The sequence below is a fragment of the Hemiscyllium ocellatum genome, chromosome 6, assembly GCF_020745735.1.
Source record: "Hemiscyllium ocellatum isolate sHemOce1 chromosome 6, sHemOce1.pat.X.cur, whole genome shotgun sequence".
NCBI classification, from domain to species: Eukaryota; Metazoa; Chordata; class Chondrichthyes; order Orectolobiformes; family Hemiscylliidae; genus Hemiscyllium; species Hemiscyllium ocellatum.
Window position 1 is genome coordinate 9,687,360 of NC_083406.1, and position 17,935 is coordinate 9,705,294.

Genomic DNA, 17,935 nt, shown 5'->3' on the forward strand with positions numbered 1-17,935 from the left:
GGCAGGCATGTGCAATGCCAATGAAGAAGGCAAATGGCAGACTGGCCTTCACTCCAAGGGGATTGGAATTCAGAAGCAGGAATTGTCAGACCACATCTGGAGTATTGCATATCATTTTACCCTGCCTACCTAATAAAAGATACACTTTTTAACAGAGGAAGTGCAGTGAAGATGCACTAAACCGATACTGCAGATGGCACGCTGTCCTATGAGGAAACACTACTTAGACTGGCCTTGAATTTACCAATGTTTAGAAGGATGATAGAGCATCTGATTGAAGCATATAAACATTTAACACGGCTGGACAGATTAGATTCAGAAGGACACTTCCCCAGGTTGGGGAGTCCAGAACTAGGGGAACACAGTCTCAGGAAATTAGGTAGACCATTTAGGACAATGACGAAACATTTTGTCACTCAAATGATCGTGTGCTGTGAAATTCTCTACCACAGAAGACTGTGGAAACCAAGTCAATGAATATATTCAAGAAAGAGACAGATACTTTTCAAGATTTTAAAGGTATCAAGGGGATAAAGTGGGAATGTGCATTGAGATAGGGAATCAGATAGATGATTCTGTTGAATGGTGGATCAGACTTGAAGGGCTGAATCCACCTAGTTTCTGTGTCACACTGAAACTACCCCACGCTATGCAAATGTGATCACTTTTGTCCTTACAGCTGCATCTGATGATCTATACCTTAATTAGTTATTTCATCCTGGGTCATTTCTGCAAATTGAGTTAGACTAATTGAAATATGTAATCCCATGCAAGTGCTGTCCTATCTTTCTATCATTACTTCATGATACTTTCAAAATTCCCACTGCACATTATTTTGATTCTGCAGGATAAAGATAAATACTGATCTCTTTAAATTATTCACTCCTCCAAATTAAAGATTTCCTGTCTTGGCCCCTGCTTGTGGTATTTCAGTGCCTTTACTGTGCGTCTGAGAGGTGTGATAAAGGACCGAGTTTACAAAAGTAGCTTGTGAAAGGTCAGTCTTGTTGCTGATCATGAAAGAAATCTTACCTGACTGTTATTCATAAATGTATTCATGAAATAGCTACAGCTTGCTGTAAGTTTCCTCCTTAAACTGCTTAGACTTTGCAGTATGTGTACAAATGAGGGCTGATGTCTTTGACTTCACTTGGGATTTCCGGGCATTTTCATTGCTCTCACCAGCCTTGTGAACTCAAGCCTCAGACATCTCAGAGGGAGACAGGCCCTTTACTGGAAATATTGCTGGAGACTATTCAAAACCAAATGAGGCAATGGGGGTTTCTTCTGTTACTGCACCTGCATATATTGGATCACTCAGGAACAGAGCATGGAAGGAAATTAGGAGGCTGCTCATCCATAATGGAGTTGATCCAATTTTTAATCTGTTTATTTAAAGGAACTGTGAATTGTGTGGATTTTCAATTTGGTTTTCTTCAGTCCACTGTTTCCAGAAGACCACATAGTCCTAAGCACAATTGTAAACAAGTCTGTCCCAAATTTGTGAGAAAGTTGAAATATATTGTACCTTAATGTTTCTTTTTAATCTTGACATCCATATTATGGATCGTATTTCATTGTTAATTTTGTGCAAATTAGTGAGAAATGAGCAGCTGGAAGGATTTTCAAAATGATATTTTGAGTAATTTGGATGCTTAATTCATTCTCTTTTATTGCTAAGTATGCAGCCGTTTAAATGTCACGTTTCCTAGCTTCAGTGTGGTTTGGTAGCGATGCCCAAATGTATGAAAAAGAGGCCAAAAACACAAGCAGGACATTTAACTTGCATATAGGAATGTGTGACCCCTGAAGTTTTATGTAGAAAAAAAATGCTTCATGCACAACTTTTGAATCAATAGTTTATAAATGATTGAATTTATTTAATTGGAGATGAGAAAGCAGTGACAGTTGTTTAAATTGGGAAAAGGGAATAATTATTATGTAGCTAATCATTACTGGGATTGATTAATCAGCGGAATCATTTTTCACTCAGTGCACTCTCAGCTGGCATTATACAACTCTAATTCTGTATAAATAACAGTAGGGAATAATAGTTAGTATAGAGATACCCTGCTTTGCATTGTTTGAAGTAAAGCTAATCTTGCATTGCTGTGCATGGCTTGTGATGAATGTTTTTGCCATAACATTGACTGCATTGTACAGCCATTCTGCTCTTTTGTTCAAATGAAATTCCAGCAGTTTTGGAAGACAAGTACTTTCTTCCTCTGTTATCAAAGCAAAGATAGTTTACGGGTCTCTCCAAGTGTCTTGAAAATGTCAAACATGCCTCAGGCCACTCCAGTGCTATGTTTTCATGAAAACTGGATATAACTGTGTGAAGGAGGTACATTCCCATGGCACATGGTGTCAACTGATTAGATAGATAGTCCCATTAAGTAACTGAATTATCTCACTTATTGTGCATATATTACATTAACTTAGTCACTTTTTGTTCCACTTGAACATAACATTGACAATAAGGCTAAATGATTCCAAGCTTTTACAGGTTTTACTTGAAAAAACAGTGACCATGCTTCTATTGATGTATGTTGCAGTGTATTTATTCTTTGCAACCAGTTCAAGATGTTCAATTGTGCGTGTCTACATGAGTGACTAATAACTTAAGAACAAATCAGTAATTAATTTCTCTGTTTCAAAAAAAAGTGAATGTACTTTTGATGGGCCCATGAATGTTGGAAAGGGAAGTGAAACCTAAAGGAACTTACTCGTTAAAGTGCTCTGTTTGCTTTCCAGTTTCCTTTTGCATGAGGCTTTAATTAAGCATGGCACATTGCCGCTGTAGCAAATTGTTGCTCTCCACCTGTTGCAATGAGAGCAGCCCTGGCAGCTGAAACAATTTATGATTTTGTTTTATTCATTCATTGTAGGCTTAACTGGAATGGCGAGCATTTGTGTATCACACTAATTGCCCATAACTGAATCATTTGCTTGACTCTTGTAAAGTGAATCATATCCCTGTGGGGTTGGTGTCTCGTATTGGCCTGACTGGTAACGATGGTAGATTCCTTCCCGAAATGACGAGGGTCATTACATGATCACAATTACTGCTGCTAGCTTATTATTCCAGATTTATTAGTCAACTGCATTTGAATTAACCAACTATTGTGGTGGCATTTAACTCTTAGTTTAGACCTCTGGATTACTACTTCAGTGATATAGGACTGAATCTTAAAATACTTTAGCTTTCATTTTCATTGAGTTTCACGGAGGGTTTTGCTCTGCAAGTTTTAGTCAGTTTTTCTTGTGTTATCATTAACTACCGACATCCAACAGAGCACCTCTTGCCCAATATGAGCTTGATTTTCCCATTCGGAGTAGCTGGAAGTACTCAACACTGCTGGGATATCGCAGGATCCTTGATGTTTGTGCAACTTTAAAATCCTGTTGTGTACCTGGCCAATTACAATGTCAGCATATTTCCTCTACTACCTCACACTCAATCCATCTGTGTCCCTGCACCCACCTCCACCAAGGCTCATGCTCTCCAATTCTCACTATCAAAGGCAGTATCTTCCTTCACTCTCATTGTCCCTTACTCCCCCAACACCCCCACACTAAGAACCCTTCCATGTCCTCTGTGTCTCCTACTCATTCCTTCAGAACATCTCACCACCTTACCCTGACATGCACCAGCACTAACAGCATGGAATCTCACTTCCATGCTCCTCATTCCCTTCTCTCTTGCACTTCGTGAGGAAACAGTCTGCAACGGGGCAGAAATAGTTCCACAACATTCAGCTCTTCACCAGTTATGAGGAGAAGATGCTGACTCTGATTGCCTTGGGTGGCTGATTGTGTATACGAGCCCATCAGAGGTTACCCTTGATTTACTGTGCCAGGATGTCCTGACTGAAGGCTGTCTTCCTTGACTTGACTGAGGGCTGCTAACAACCATGATAAGCTTCTTGGCTTTGAATCTGGAACAAAAGGCAAGCCATTATAGTATTCCTACTAGGCTGGTAGCTTTGGCTGAGGAAGCAGACTACAAAAAGGTAGGGCAAATCTAAGCAAGGCACAAATGCTGGGAACATCTTGGTAAACTCTAAGGGAGTGAGCACTAAGGGAGCAAATGAGCAGTCCTATGATGCAACCTGGTCCAATCCATGAACCAGGTACCTGTATCTGAGTAGAATTGCAATAATAATTCCTGGTGCACTTCAAAGAATAGCATTAAAGTGCATATTGGTGCGCCATGATGGTGCAGAAAGGCTGGTAAGTGTTGCATGCCAATGTCCATGGATGTGGGATGCCCATGAGAATGTTGGTGCTGCGGTCTAAGAGGAGGAGTAAATGGCAAGTGTCGGACGTGAGGCAAGATCTTGTTAAAAAGGATGATAACAAGTAATAATTCCTGTTAATAGGCATCCTGCACTCTCAAAAATAATTTTGTCTCAACACCTGGAATTCTGTTGTTGAACACAACTAGTTGCTCCCCACATTGGAAAAGGCCTGACTGTGCTTCTCACATGACCTCCCTAATTTGTCATCCATGCCCATGTCTATAAGACTGTGCCCATAACCCTTCTGTCATACATTTTCAAAGTAGACTTGGTCTGTGTCCATTACTTAATATTGATTTGTAATTGCCCTGAGAAACTTGTACTGGGCTGCTTTCTTGGAACAACTTAATGCAACATTGTAGATTGCTGGCTCTTTTCAGAAAGCAGCTAAGTGCAATAATGTGATATTGGTATCAGAAATAAATCACAATAAATAAAGATGGCAAGTTCCTTTTTCCAAAGGATCATTTTCCTTTTTCCAAGAGTCTAATATCTTCAGCCTGTTTTACTGACAGTCAATTTCAATAAATTTAAATTCAGTTTCTCAAACTATTTTGATCAAATTTTAACTCAAATTGTTGCATTATATTACAGGTTCATTTCTCTTCCCCTCATGTTTCAGATCCTTTTTTTCCCCTTCTGGTAGCAGGTTGTGTGCCTTTGTTGGATAAAAGGTTACACCCAGCTGCAAGCTCCATCCTCTCCATAGTTTGAAGGAAAACTTAAGCTTCCTCTTATTTCTATCGCTATCCCAGTTCCTTAATCACTCATGCTCTGTCTGGTTCACTGCTCTGATCTGAACATGTGTACACTTTAACTATGCTTTTTCTAAAACTGCACTTTTTATCACTTCAACTTTGACCTACCTGCTCAACATCTATGTCAACCCCTCCCCTGTGCATTGTCATTCATCTCAACAATTATTCAATTTGCCCACTCAGTCTTCCAAAAGCCAGGTGATAGGAGAGTAATTTCCTTATTGTCAATTTATTTTTATCTCTTTTCAACCATTCAACACTGATCCCACTATAAAAGTGCTGTTTGGAGAAATATGATTACAAGTACATAATCAAAAGAACTATGTTCATAGAAAACATAGAATCCCTGCAGTGTGGAAACAGACCATTTGGCTCAACAAGTCCACACAGATCCTGCCAAGAGTATCCCACCCAGACCCATTCCCCTATCCAATTACTCTACATTTACCCCAGAGTAATGGACCTAACCTACACATCCCTGAATATTATGTGCAATTTTAACATGGTCAATTCAGCTAACCTGTACATCTTTGGATGTTATAGTTGCTTTCAATTTAGATTGAGAAGTCCTCAAAGGTATGGTGTCAGATGCATGTCACTGAAATTGTGTAGATTCTAAGAGCTGGGAGAAAAACACCCACAGTAAGAAACAACAAGGATTAAATTAAAACTTCTGTCTGAAACTTTGTGGTACTAGGTGAGTCAGTATGGCTGTGAATTTTCTGGTACCCACTTCTGTGGAACTGAAAAGCAAAATAAGACAGAATTGAAGTCACTTCTGATCTCAGTAGAAACACAATGGGATAGACACATAGTTAAGCAGAAAACCTGTACAAATGAGTCATGTTATTTCTGGGGAAACCAGGTTGCAATTTGGATTGTATCCCACATCTCACTGAAATGCAAATAATAATCCAGTTTGGAGAAATGTTGATGGCTTTGAAGATATATTTTTAACTCTCTGTTAATGTTATTTATGAACAGTAGGTGTTTAACATCAGAGCTCCTGAAGAGAGAGAGAGAATACTGATCAAATTATGACTGTACAGTGATGTCTTCAACAATCTTGTGAATCTGAGCAATGGAAAGATCATTTATTTCATCAGAGATAGGAAATAAGAGATCACACTATAAGGACGCATCTATTAGATTAGATTCTCTACAGTGTGGAAATAGGCCCTTCGGCCCAACAAGTTCACACCGACCCTTCGAAGAATAACCCACCCAGTCCCATTTCCCTCTAGCTAATGCGCCTAACACTATCGGCAATTTAGCATGGCCAATTCACCTGACTTGCACATCTTTGGACCTGTGGGAGGAAACCCACGCAGACACGGGGAAAATATGCAAACTCCACACAGTCACCCGAGACTGGAATCAAACCTGAGACCCTGGTGCTGTGAGGCATCAGTGCTAACCACTGAGCCACCATGCTGCCCAAGAGAGAAGAGAAACCTACTCTTAAAAAAGTGATTGACATATACAAAAACTCTGGGTTGTCAGTCATCAGCAAGAGTATTCACGAGAAGATGAATGAGGCTTTGCACTGTTCTCACAGCAGTTCAGGACTAGCAAGAACAGCACAATGGAGAGAAGGAAGAGAGAAGGGTCAGCAGAAAGATCAAAGCCTGTGTACAAGATATACATTTTGCAGAGAACACTGCGTGAAAGGAAAGGAAACATGTCAGCATGAAGAAAACAAGTCATTCTCCCAACTCCTTTGCTGCAAACAAGCCTACAAAGTTGGCTGCTCGAGGGATGGCAGACAATGATTCTAACAAATCATTCTACATCATTGTACATTTTTGCACCGTTGAGTTGAAAACTTTGTAATTGTTAGAATTGTATCAGCAGAAAAAACAACAGAAGGGTGAATATGAAGTGTCAGATAGACACCTGTGTTATGTATAACATTGTGAGTTTTGTATACCTATGCAAAGTGGTGCTGGGTGACAAACCACAAATGAAGCCTTTAGAGTTAAAGTTAGAGCTATATGATGAAAGAATACTCATCTCAAGAGGATAAATGAAACTGTGAGCCCTATGCAAGGCTAAGGATGAAAATCTGCACTTACAGTTGAGAGATGTAAAGCAAAACTTACTTATCTCAGATGATTTTGGACTGGAAACTCTAAACATGGTACAGGTAGCCCTCTTATAACGACAGTTCGGTTCCTGTGCGATCTTGCTTTATAAGAAAATTGTGCAATCAAGACAAGATTTAAACTAATGGAGCTGGAATCGTGTTATGGCTAGTTCAGGTGAGGAAAGTTTGTGTTGGACAAATATCGGTCTGAATTCAGCAATCGTGTTATAGCAAATTTGTGCTGTAGAAATACGTGCACTTGGAGAACCACCTATAGAAGATATTTGCTGCACTTCAAGGGACATCAAGGTGTTTCACTGCTAACAGGTTGAAAACAAAATGTGCAAAAGATGTTTTCAAGAATTTTGAGTGTAGCCTTGGTCACTGTCACTTCCAAATAGATGAGAGTGTGAGACCAACTCAGCATCTGCCAAGGAGAGTACCAATTGTCCTCAAATCCAGCCTGAAGTACAGGACAGAGTAACTAGAAAAGAAAGGCATAAGCAAGGAAGTGACATCTCTCCCTGCATTTTGGTGAAAATAACCTGGCAAGTAGTCAGTATTCATTGGATCCAAAGGATTTCAATATTGGTTTGAAGAGATCTCATTACCGTCTGCTGAAATCAAATCAACATGACTTGAGTGTGATGTGCTATGTAATTGTCCTGTGTTGTCGTGTTATATTTAACAGGGAGTCTGTTAGCTGGCTGGTCTGCAATATAGAGTGATGCCAAAAGTGTGATTCCCACACTGGCTGAGCTTCCAATGGATGACTTCCTTTCTTAACTTCTTGCCTCACCGGAGGTGTGGTGACCCTCAGGTTAAACCACCGCCAATAGTCTCTCTGTCATGAGACAGCAGTCCTATGATCTGGTAAGACAAATATCCCTTGTTATAATTAGCTGGCGGACATGCCAAGACTTTGCTTATCTCCAGCACATACGTTCTGTAACTGGGAGCATGCCATGGTACTCTTATTGCTGGTCTATTCAATCACTTCCAACCATGCCTCCTTGTTTACAAAGGCTACCCTTTCCTCCTTTATTTCTCCATTGGCCCTTTCCAGCCCACAATACGATGTCTAGTGATGCTTCCAAGAAGCATAATCAACAGTAGTTTGGTGCTCATCTGCGTCAGTTTTATTTAAATATTGGAGCTGGCAGAAAGTGATGCAGGCTGTCATCTCATGTTAATAGGATTGGAAACATAGATTCAAAATCAATGACCGAGTTAAAAATCCATTGATAAGTGTGGTGCTAATACCTTCTGCTTCCTAATGTATTGTCAATGTTCACAAATGTGACCATTACGTATGTCACACATCAGCCCACTCTCTCATGCTTTTAAGCAATTCCAACATTTAACTCTCCTGACCATCAATAAAGCTCAGGGGACTTAGATAGCTTCCTTTAAATGCAATAATCTTTAAATCAAATATTGAACTTTATTATTTAGTCTCTCCTCCCATTCTCTCTCTCTTTCATGCACATACTCTCTCTCAGATTTTATATATGTATAATATATAGAACATAAACAAAGCCTTTAGGAATATAAACAGTGCATGAGTATACAGGCATTTATTTTTACTGTCCATGTCACTAAGAGGCGAAGTGTTTCTTTAGTGGAGTCATAGATTGGAAGGACTACTAGGGTTCATTGTTGTTGTGTTTCTACGCGGCTCTGTGAAGCTGAGGCAGGCAAAGGAATGTATGGGGGAGAGGTGTTCTGAGCATAAGTGACAAAGAGATTGGTCTAGGGAGACCTGTGGCTGTATAGCAACATGAGGTAGCACTGATGCTGCCATCTTACCTGCCCACAGGTAGCCATTTTGGTTATTTTGAAGAACTATGCATAAAAATAAAAGGAATCAATTTACAGGAGATGTTTGGAGAAACTGTGTTTCTAATCCATGTGAGTAAGAATTTAGTTTCGACCTGTCTTGTTTCCTCTTACTCTTTTTCATTTTGAATCTCCCAGGGCCTGCCTCCTGGTGTTTTATGCTGGTGTAGCAACCGTGGGAGCTTCTATGAATGGTGATCTTCACAGGTGGTCCCAGAAACGAGAACCGCAAAGAGGAGCTTTTAATAAATGAGCGTTGTAACCTTTTGCAGTAATACATGGCTTTGAGTAGATTTGAAAATGGAGACAATGAGACTAATGTCTTCATCCTGCCAAAAGACAAGAAGTGCAACAGTCAGAGTGAAATGGGGCAGAAATTAACAAGCAGCGCAGCTTGTTTGCCAGATAATAATATTAATTAAAGGGTTTCCAATCGTTTGGCTATGACTCCCTAATGTGGCAGTTGTAAGGAGACTCCTTCCAGTAAGTACAGAGCCATATTTCACTTCAAGTGCACTTGCCTGCCTTCTATAGAGAAAGAAAACAGCTCTTATTAAACTGAACTGTTTTGTACATTAAAGGCATGTTGTTTCTGTGCAACCTTGACCCACAACTCTTGACATTCGTTCGGCAGAATGTGACAGATTTCCTATCCTCATTCAGCACTGACCTGCTGGACTGGAGGATACCTGCAAGCCTTTTCACCCAGTCGTACAAGGATATCTCTATTCCCCCTAAATCTGCAAAATTACAAAGGGTGCTTTGTAGCAGAGGGATATTGTCCTTCTCTGCATGCTCTCTTTGCTTGAATCCTTCCCTACCCCCTCCCTGCAAAGTCTATTCACAATAAAACATCTTGTATGTGTTATAGTGATGTGAATGATGCCCGCATTCATGAGCATTACACAATACTTAGTCCTTTCTGTGGCTTGACAAGCAATGCCTACCAGAGGAAAGAAAAGTTAACAGTCCAAAACACTGAAGGCGCCTTTGTTAACACCAGAGTAATTTTCTAATCCACATTCCTTTTACTTTTGGAAACCATGTAATCCCCGAGTAGAGTAAGAGTTGCAATTTGTGTTTTAATTAGGATTTCCTCCCTTTACTGCTGCTGATGAACAAAAGGTGAACAGATTAAAAACCATTAACACTCACGTGGGAAAAAAACCAACCCTGCAAACATAATTCTTCATTTCATGACTATGCAAATTGATTCATAAGTAAAATAGTGGCATGTACAAGAGCTTTAACTCTTATAGCTCTGAATATAATTTTAAAAAATTGCATCCCTATATTCAATCCTACTCCAGATTCAGCCCTTCTGCCTCTAACCCTCCATTTAAAGTGCTCCAGCTTTCTGAGAAGTCATTAGTTCTTAAATTCTGGCCCCTTGTTGGACCGCACTTACCATCTCCAAACCTTGAACTGTCGAAGCACTAAGCTCTGGACTTCTTCCCTAAATTTAGTCTTTCCCTTCCTTCATCATATTCCTTGAACATTAACTCTTTGACCAACATATCTCAATGTCTCTTTTTCTGGTTCATTTGTTTCATTCATTATTCTACCATAAGGCACTTTGAGATAATTCAGTCCATTAAAGGTGCCAAATAAATTCAGATTATTGTTGTTGAATATGATCTGAGGAATGATTTCAGAATTCCAGATATTTATTTTAGATTAGATTAGACTTACAGTGTGGAAACAGGCCCTTCGGCCCAACAAGTCCACACCGACCCGCCGAAGCGCAACCCACCCATACCCCTACATTTACCCCTTACCTAACACTACGGGCAATTTAGCATGGCCAATTCACCTGACCCGCACATCTTTGGACTGTGAGAGGAAACCGGAGCACCCGGAGGAAACCCACGCAGACACGGGGAGAATGTGCAAACTCCACACAGTCGGTCGCCTGAGTTGGGAATTGAACCCGGGTCTCAGGCATTTTATTCTCACTTGTTAGTTTTTTGTCTCATAAAATTATAATAAAACCTTTTTCTACTTTCTTCTGTGTGGACCCTTCTGGCATTTATGATTTAGGACAAATCTTGTGGAAACAGTATTGCATTTTCAGACACATGGATGATAGCTGCCTCACAGTGCTAGGAACTCAGGTTTGATTACAGCCTCGGGCAACTATCTATGTGGAGTTTGCACATTCTCCCCGTGTCTGCGTGGGTTTCCTCCAGGTGCTCCAGTTTTCTCCATAGTCCAAAGATAAAAATCACACAACACTAGATTAAACTCCAACAGATTCATTTGGAAGTACTAGCTTTTGGAGTGCTGCTCCTTTGTCAGGTCGCTAGTCAGGTCACGAGTTACCTGAAGAAGAAGCAGTGCTCCAAAAGCTACTATTTCCAAATAAACCTGTTGGACTATAACCTGGAGATTTTTTAACTTTGTCCACATGAAGGGATTATGCCCGAAGCATCGAATTTCCTGTTCCTTGGATGCTGCCTGACCTGCTGCGCTTTTCTAGCAACACACTTCCACCCAATCCAACACCAGCAATTCCACATCAAGGCTCCCATTGAGTCCAAAGTTGTGCAGTTTAGGTGGATAGGCCATGCTAAACTATCCATAGTAATCAGGGATGTGCAGGCTATGTGATTAATGCAGGGTTACAAGGTGTGGTTAGTGGGTGATGGTGGTCTGGGTGGGATGTTCTTCCGTGGGCTGGTGTGGGCTCAATGGGCCAAATGGTCTGCTTCCACACTGTAGGAATTCTATGATTTTATGATTCATTCTCTGATTCCACAATGTGAGCATCTGCTATTTCAGACTTGATGAACCAGAGTTTTAAGTATGGATTTTACGATATGAAAAGCTGTTGTTTCACAATGCTGTGGCATCACTCCTTATCTTTTTCCAACAGACAATGTATTGAGATCCAAATACTTTCATCATTGCCTTATTCGGTGACAGGCCAAGCTTTACCCCCAAAGTTACTGCTCAGAAAGCCCAACTTCACAGAAAAGCAAGTCAAACTTTGTAAACCTGTCATCATATTAACAGATAGAATTGTAAAGTGTTGATTAGAATTTATAGGCCCTATTTTCACATTATCTGCGATTCTGCTAGATCCCAATCACACATTCCATTTTGTTTATATTTGAAGATTCTCGCTTTAATTGTGTGATATTTAAAACTGCATAAGTAGTTGCATTTAAGTGTTGCCTAGAAGTCATTGAAAGCCCTTCAATTTCTTTTTAGGATCTTTACAGCGGCTGTAGTTTTCCAAACCTAATGAACTCAAACAAAGTAGTGCTGAGAAAATGTTTTCCTTCAATTTCAATGTAAAACAAAAGTGAACATACGTGTGATTGAACTTGGGACAGGAGGAGGACATTCAGGTCCCTGAGACCGTTTCACTGTAAGGTTACTGTTGACATGATTGTGGATTCAACACAACATTCCTGCTAACCCTTTGACTCCCTTGTTAGTCAAAAATTTATCAGCATCTGCCTTTTAAGAAAGATCATTTATCGTGCCTCCACTCCAGCAGAAGAAAGTTAGGAAAGTTTGTTTTTTAGAAATAAGTTTTATGTTTCAAAGGAATTCGATGTAAGTGCAATGGCACTCCTATAGAGCTTGTGCCAAAGTAACAGATGGGAGAACCTTAAGGAAATCCACCCTCTAATCTTTTCTCTCAAATATTAATATTTCCATGTATCACTGAGAATCTTAGTAAGGAGAAGGTTTTCACTGACATCAATGCATTAAATCATTTGCTAAAACTTCATGAGGACCTGTTAAGGTGCTAAGTGACTGCACGTTCTTTCTTTAGTGAAGCAGAAAGTGAATTTCCTAGTACATACACATGAACAGATAAATGACAAACAGGAGTAGGCCATTCAGCCTCCTGAGCCCTACTTTCCCATTCAGTGACATCATGGCTGATCTGAATGTGAGTCAAGGGTGTGGTGCTGGAAAAGCACAGCAGGTCAGGCAACTTCGACGTTTTGAGCAAAAGCCCTGCCATTCCTCATGAACGGCTCCTGCCCGAAATGTCGATTTTCCTGCTCCTCGGATGCTGCCTGAGCTGTTGTGCTTTTCCAGGACTACACTTGTGACTCTAATCTCCAGCAATTGCAGTCCTCACTTTCCCTGATCTGAATGTGGCCTTAATTCTACTTTCCTGTCTTCCTCTGATACTTTCTGACTACCTTAGGGGTAGTTGAGAATCCATCTATTTTTCCCTTTAAAATACTAAATTGCCCTATCTCCAACCAACTCTGGGGAAAAGAATTCCACAAACTCATCACACTCTGAAGAAAATGAATGTCTCATTTTCTTCTTAAACCACTTCTTTAAAAATAATATCCCTTAACCCTGGTCTCTCCCAACAGGAAAGCATTCTCTCAGGATTAATCCTTTCAGGCCATCTCAGGACCTGATATGTTTCAATAAGATGATCCCCAATCTCCAAGAAATGCACATCAACGTATTCGTTTATGCTGGTCACCCATTCCTGGAATCAATTAAGCGAAGCAGTGAGGCTTATTCTTAACATTCTGTGTGATGGACCAGCAAGCCAGTCAGATGTATAAAACAACCACAAAGTCAAAAGAAAGATTTAAGCTAACAGACTACCTGGCATTGAACCAGGCACTGGAACAACAATGGCAGACAGAGCCCTGTCAACCCTGCAATGTTTCTCTTGTATATGGCCAACAGCTTGATGTAGTCCTTCTCAAAGAATCATATCTTATACACAAAGTTTCAGGTATCAGCATCACCATCCCAACCAAGTGCGGACCAACAAGGCATGGCAGTACAGTCAGGGAACTGTGACACTGGGAGTCCTCAACATTAATTCCAGACTCCTAGAAATTTCATAGCAATAGATCAAACATGGACATAGAAACCAACCTTGCTCCTCACTGTATGAATCAGCACGTCTCCATATTATTGAACATTTCTTGGAGGTGACAGTGGCACAGAATGTACTAGATTAGACTTACAGTGTGGAAACAGGCCCTTCGGCCCAACAAGTCCACACCGACCCGCCGAAGCGCAACCCACCCGTACCCCTACATTTACCCCTTACCTAACACTACGGGCAATTTAGCATGGCCAATTCACCTGACCCGCACATCTTTGGACTGTGGGAGGAAACCGGAGCACCCGGAGGAAACCCACGCAGACACGGGGAGAACGTGCAAACTCCACACAGTCTGTCGCCTGAGTCGGGAATTGAACCCGGGTCTCAGGCGCTGTGAGGCAGCAGTGCTAACCACTGTGCCACCGTGCCGCCCACCACTCTGGCGGGGATCTTCAGTGTCCATCACAAAATGTGGCTCTTCGTGGCACCACTATGGATGGAGGTGGTCAAGTCTGAGAGGAACTAGGAATGTGTCTGAGACAGAAGGTAAGGGAAGCAACAAGAGGAAAATATTTACTTGACCCTACCTTCATCAATCAAAGAGGATTGGGGTCTGATGCAAGAGGTAAAATCAATAGCATTTGAATCCAAAGCACTAGTAGTAGCTGAGGCCAGTTCTGTGAGCATTGAAAGAGGGCTTTGGCAGTGGGGTATGGATTGAAAAAATTCTACACGCTTCTCTACAGGAAAAAAGAAGTTTATTGTGAAGAGTGATCATTATTGACTAGAGCAGATTTGGAAGAAAAATCTGTTTAGAGGACCTCCAAGACTATAGAAGTACTCTTTTGCTTCCCATCTATAATTTCACTCTGAAATACAAACCAGAAGCAGAAGTGGTACAAATAAATGGCCTGTCTGATGTCGTATCACGTACAAAATACAACATAAAATATCTAGATATAAAGATTTTTCAGTCAATGAATCTAGCACCACTGAAACTGAATTGAATCAGAAATGATACCAAGAAAATTAAGAGGTTTCAGATGATCTTTCAGAAACTAATCCAGGGTGACATGAAAAGGATACAGCAAATGTTGCCAGCAGTACAATAGTATCAGTCCATTAGCAATGACATCTCACTAGAGGATGGTATTATGCTGGCTAGAATAATCAGGTTCAAAACAATGAAGAGCAAACTTCTTGACTGAATTCAGGGGACCACCAGGGAATCGGTAATTATAAGCTGAGAGACAGATTCACTTCTTAATGGACAGGCAGCTCAACAAGTCAGGTGAAAGGTTAAAGCTGCACAGAAGTTGAAGTGCAGTTGGCACAGGAAGAGGATCTCGCACACAATTAATAAAGCACCTCCACTTTCCAATAGGATCCACAAGCATGTGGCTGAGGAGCTAAAAATTAGTGGCAGCATCAATTTTTACAGTGGAGCCTGGTCTTCAATTGTCTCAGCTCTCCCTACCTTGAGACAAAATCCTTGCCACACCAGCATTGAGGAGTCAGTGTGCAATGGTCACCTCAGGTTAAAAGAATTCACGCACATCCACTTTTCACCTCTTCAGAATGAAGTTTGGAATGTGCAACATCACCATCCTCATGGACAACTCTGACATCAAAAGTCCTGAATGCTGAACCTTGATCATAGCTCATGAGCTCTGGCACTATATGACATTACCATTGCTGGGTTGAGTGAGACACAGTTGGCGAGAGAACCGCAGCAGATTCACCTTCTTCTAGAAATGTAAAGCTGAATATCGATTCCATGGTGTTGGTTCTACCAATAAAATTAAATGAGTTGACTGTCACAGTGAGGCTCTGTGTGGGGTAAATGAACACCTCATGATCTGTTAACTCACCTTAATACAGAAACTGTACACCACAGTCATCAGTGCATAGGGCTCAACCTGAGAAGCAAAGGACGAATGCCAAAGAGGAAGGCTACTTCTCCTGTGTCCCAAAGGGAGACAAACAGACTTTCCTTGGTGATTTGAATGCCATACTTGTGAGTGACAGAAATCTCTGGAAATGTGTAATTGGAAAGGACGTTATAACAAAGATAATTGCAAATGGACTCTTCCTCCTCCTGACAAAATACCTACAGCTTGGCCTCGTCATAAGAAGCATACAGAGAGTCAAACACAAGACCTCATGACAATATCCTCGCTCTGGACATTGGCAGTTGTTTGATAATGACATTATCCAAGAGAAGAAGTGCAAGGCTATCCACATCACCCACACTACGACAGCAGCTGATGACTGCTGGACTGACCAATGGCTGATCCAGTCTGCCATCTCCGTCCATCTGACCCAATCATAACAGTGGCAGCAGAAACACTGCCGCAGGGAATTTAATGTCAATGGACTCCAGCATCCTGTGAAGAATGACTTTTTTTGTAAGTGTCTCCCTGTCACCCTGGTGAAGCTTAATGAACAGGAGTCACAGAATGTCCATGGCACCATTACATTTATTATTAGCAGCACTTGCATGGATACTATGGGTTTCGCTACTAGGAAACATCAAGACCTCTTTGATGGGAATGACCAGAAGATCCAGGAGCTACTAAATTTCAAACATAAAGTATTCCTGATTTGGAAGGACCACATAATCAGAAGTGGAAAAATGATTCTACAGATAATGCAATCTCCAACAAACCTGATGATCGAAAGAAGGAGTCGGTGGAGGGAAGGAGTGCAGGAAATCCAGCAACTTGCTGATATGCATAGGATCTTCAGGATTGTCAGGACCATCTATGGCCCAAGGATGTACTCCTAGAAGAGCTAAATTTGGAGGATTTCCCATTAAGGGTAGAGAGGCAGTGAGGCTAATTTGAAGGAGTAATTTGAGAATCGCCTCAAGTGAGACTCAGTTCTCAATGTGGGTGCCCTCAACCATGAGGTGTCAGTATCACCTCAGCACAACCCTGTTCCCAATATGAGGGTCAAAATGCCATTGGGCACTGAGAACCAACAAGGTTGCCAGTGCAAATGGAAACTTTGCCAAGGGGCTGAAACTGCAGTGGAGGAAGCCTCTTGGCATAAGTATCAAGTTTATCGTCTTTCCCATCTGGAAGGATGCCACAATGCCAGCAGCTATCAGAGACACTGTAATTGTGACCATCTTCAAGAAAGGAGGTAAGAAAGGAGGTCAGTGCAGTGTTCTTTCAACTGGATGCCACAGGGAAGGTCATTGCAAACAATCTTCTTAATGCCACCTTCCAGTGACCAAACTGCTTCTCCCAGAGCCATAATACAGATTCTGGCCATAAATAATTTGTTGTCTAGATTCTTATTTAAAGTTCCAATTCATTGGAGAATCAAAATGCAGTGCAAAATAACTGAGCAAGTGATTCCTAACAGTATGATTTCAAAATTGTCTCCACATCTTCACATGACCCAAGGGAACATGTTTGACACAAAGAGGATCAAGAGATCATATGATCAAGAGGACCCTCAGAAAGTGAGAACAGACAGAAGAAGGCCCAAGCCTTACCCTATTTACACCATGAGGCACCCTCTCAAACTTAGCAAGTAGCAGAACTGGAATGTGGGAGGTACAAGACAACTTTCCAATTAAGAAATGTCCTCTGCATGACCAGGAGGAAATAGGACAACATCAACATTATCGACAACAAATGATTCAATGTCAGTAACTTCATTGCCATATTAGCAGCATTAAATACAAGGCTGGGACTGAAGTGCCAGAACAGGCCGTAAGCTCAGAAATGAGTGGAGTGAGCACCAAATCCATGAGATCGATATGTCACATTTTACCAGTTTAGAAATACAGCACGTCATGATTTTTACAAACTTTGTGTAGCTTTTATGCATTTAATTACATGTTCATTACAAATGTTGATTGAAATTTTTCTTTGGGTTAGACACAATAAATGTAATGACATAAAGAACCATTAGTTGTTTTGAAGAAAGGTGAATGGTATTGCTATATCATTCCAAATTAATCTAGGAACTACACAGTCACGTATATATTCAGAATGTAACGTCACTCACTTCTGCACTATGGTGTTTGTAATAAAAGTACAAAATATAATTCCACTGCACTTACAGTGATGTACACATTGAAAGCTCCAGTAATTGTGTCTAAATAAATGCT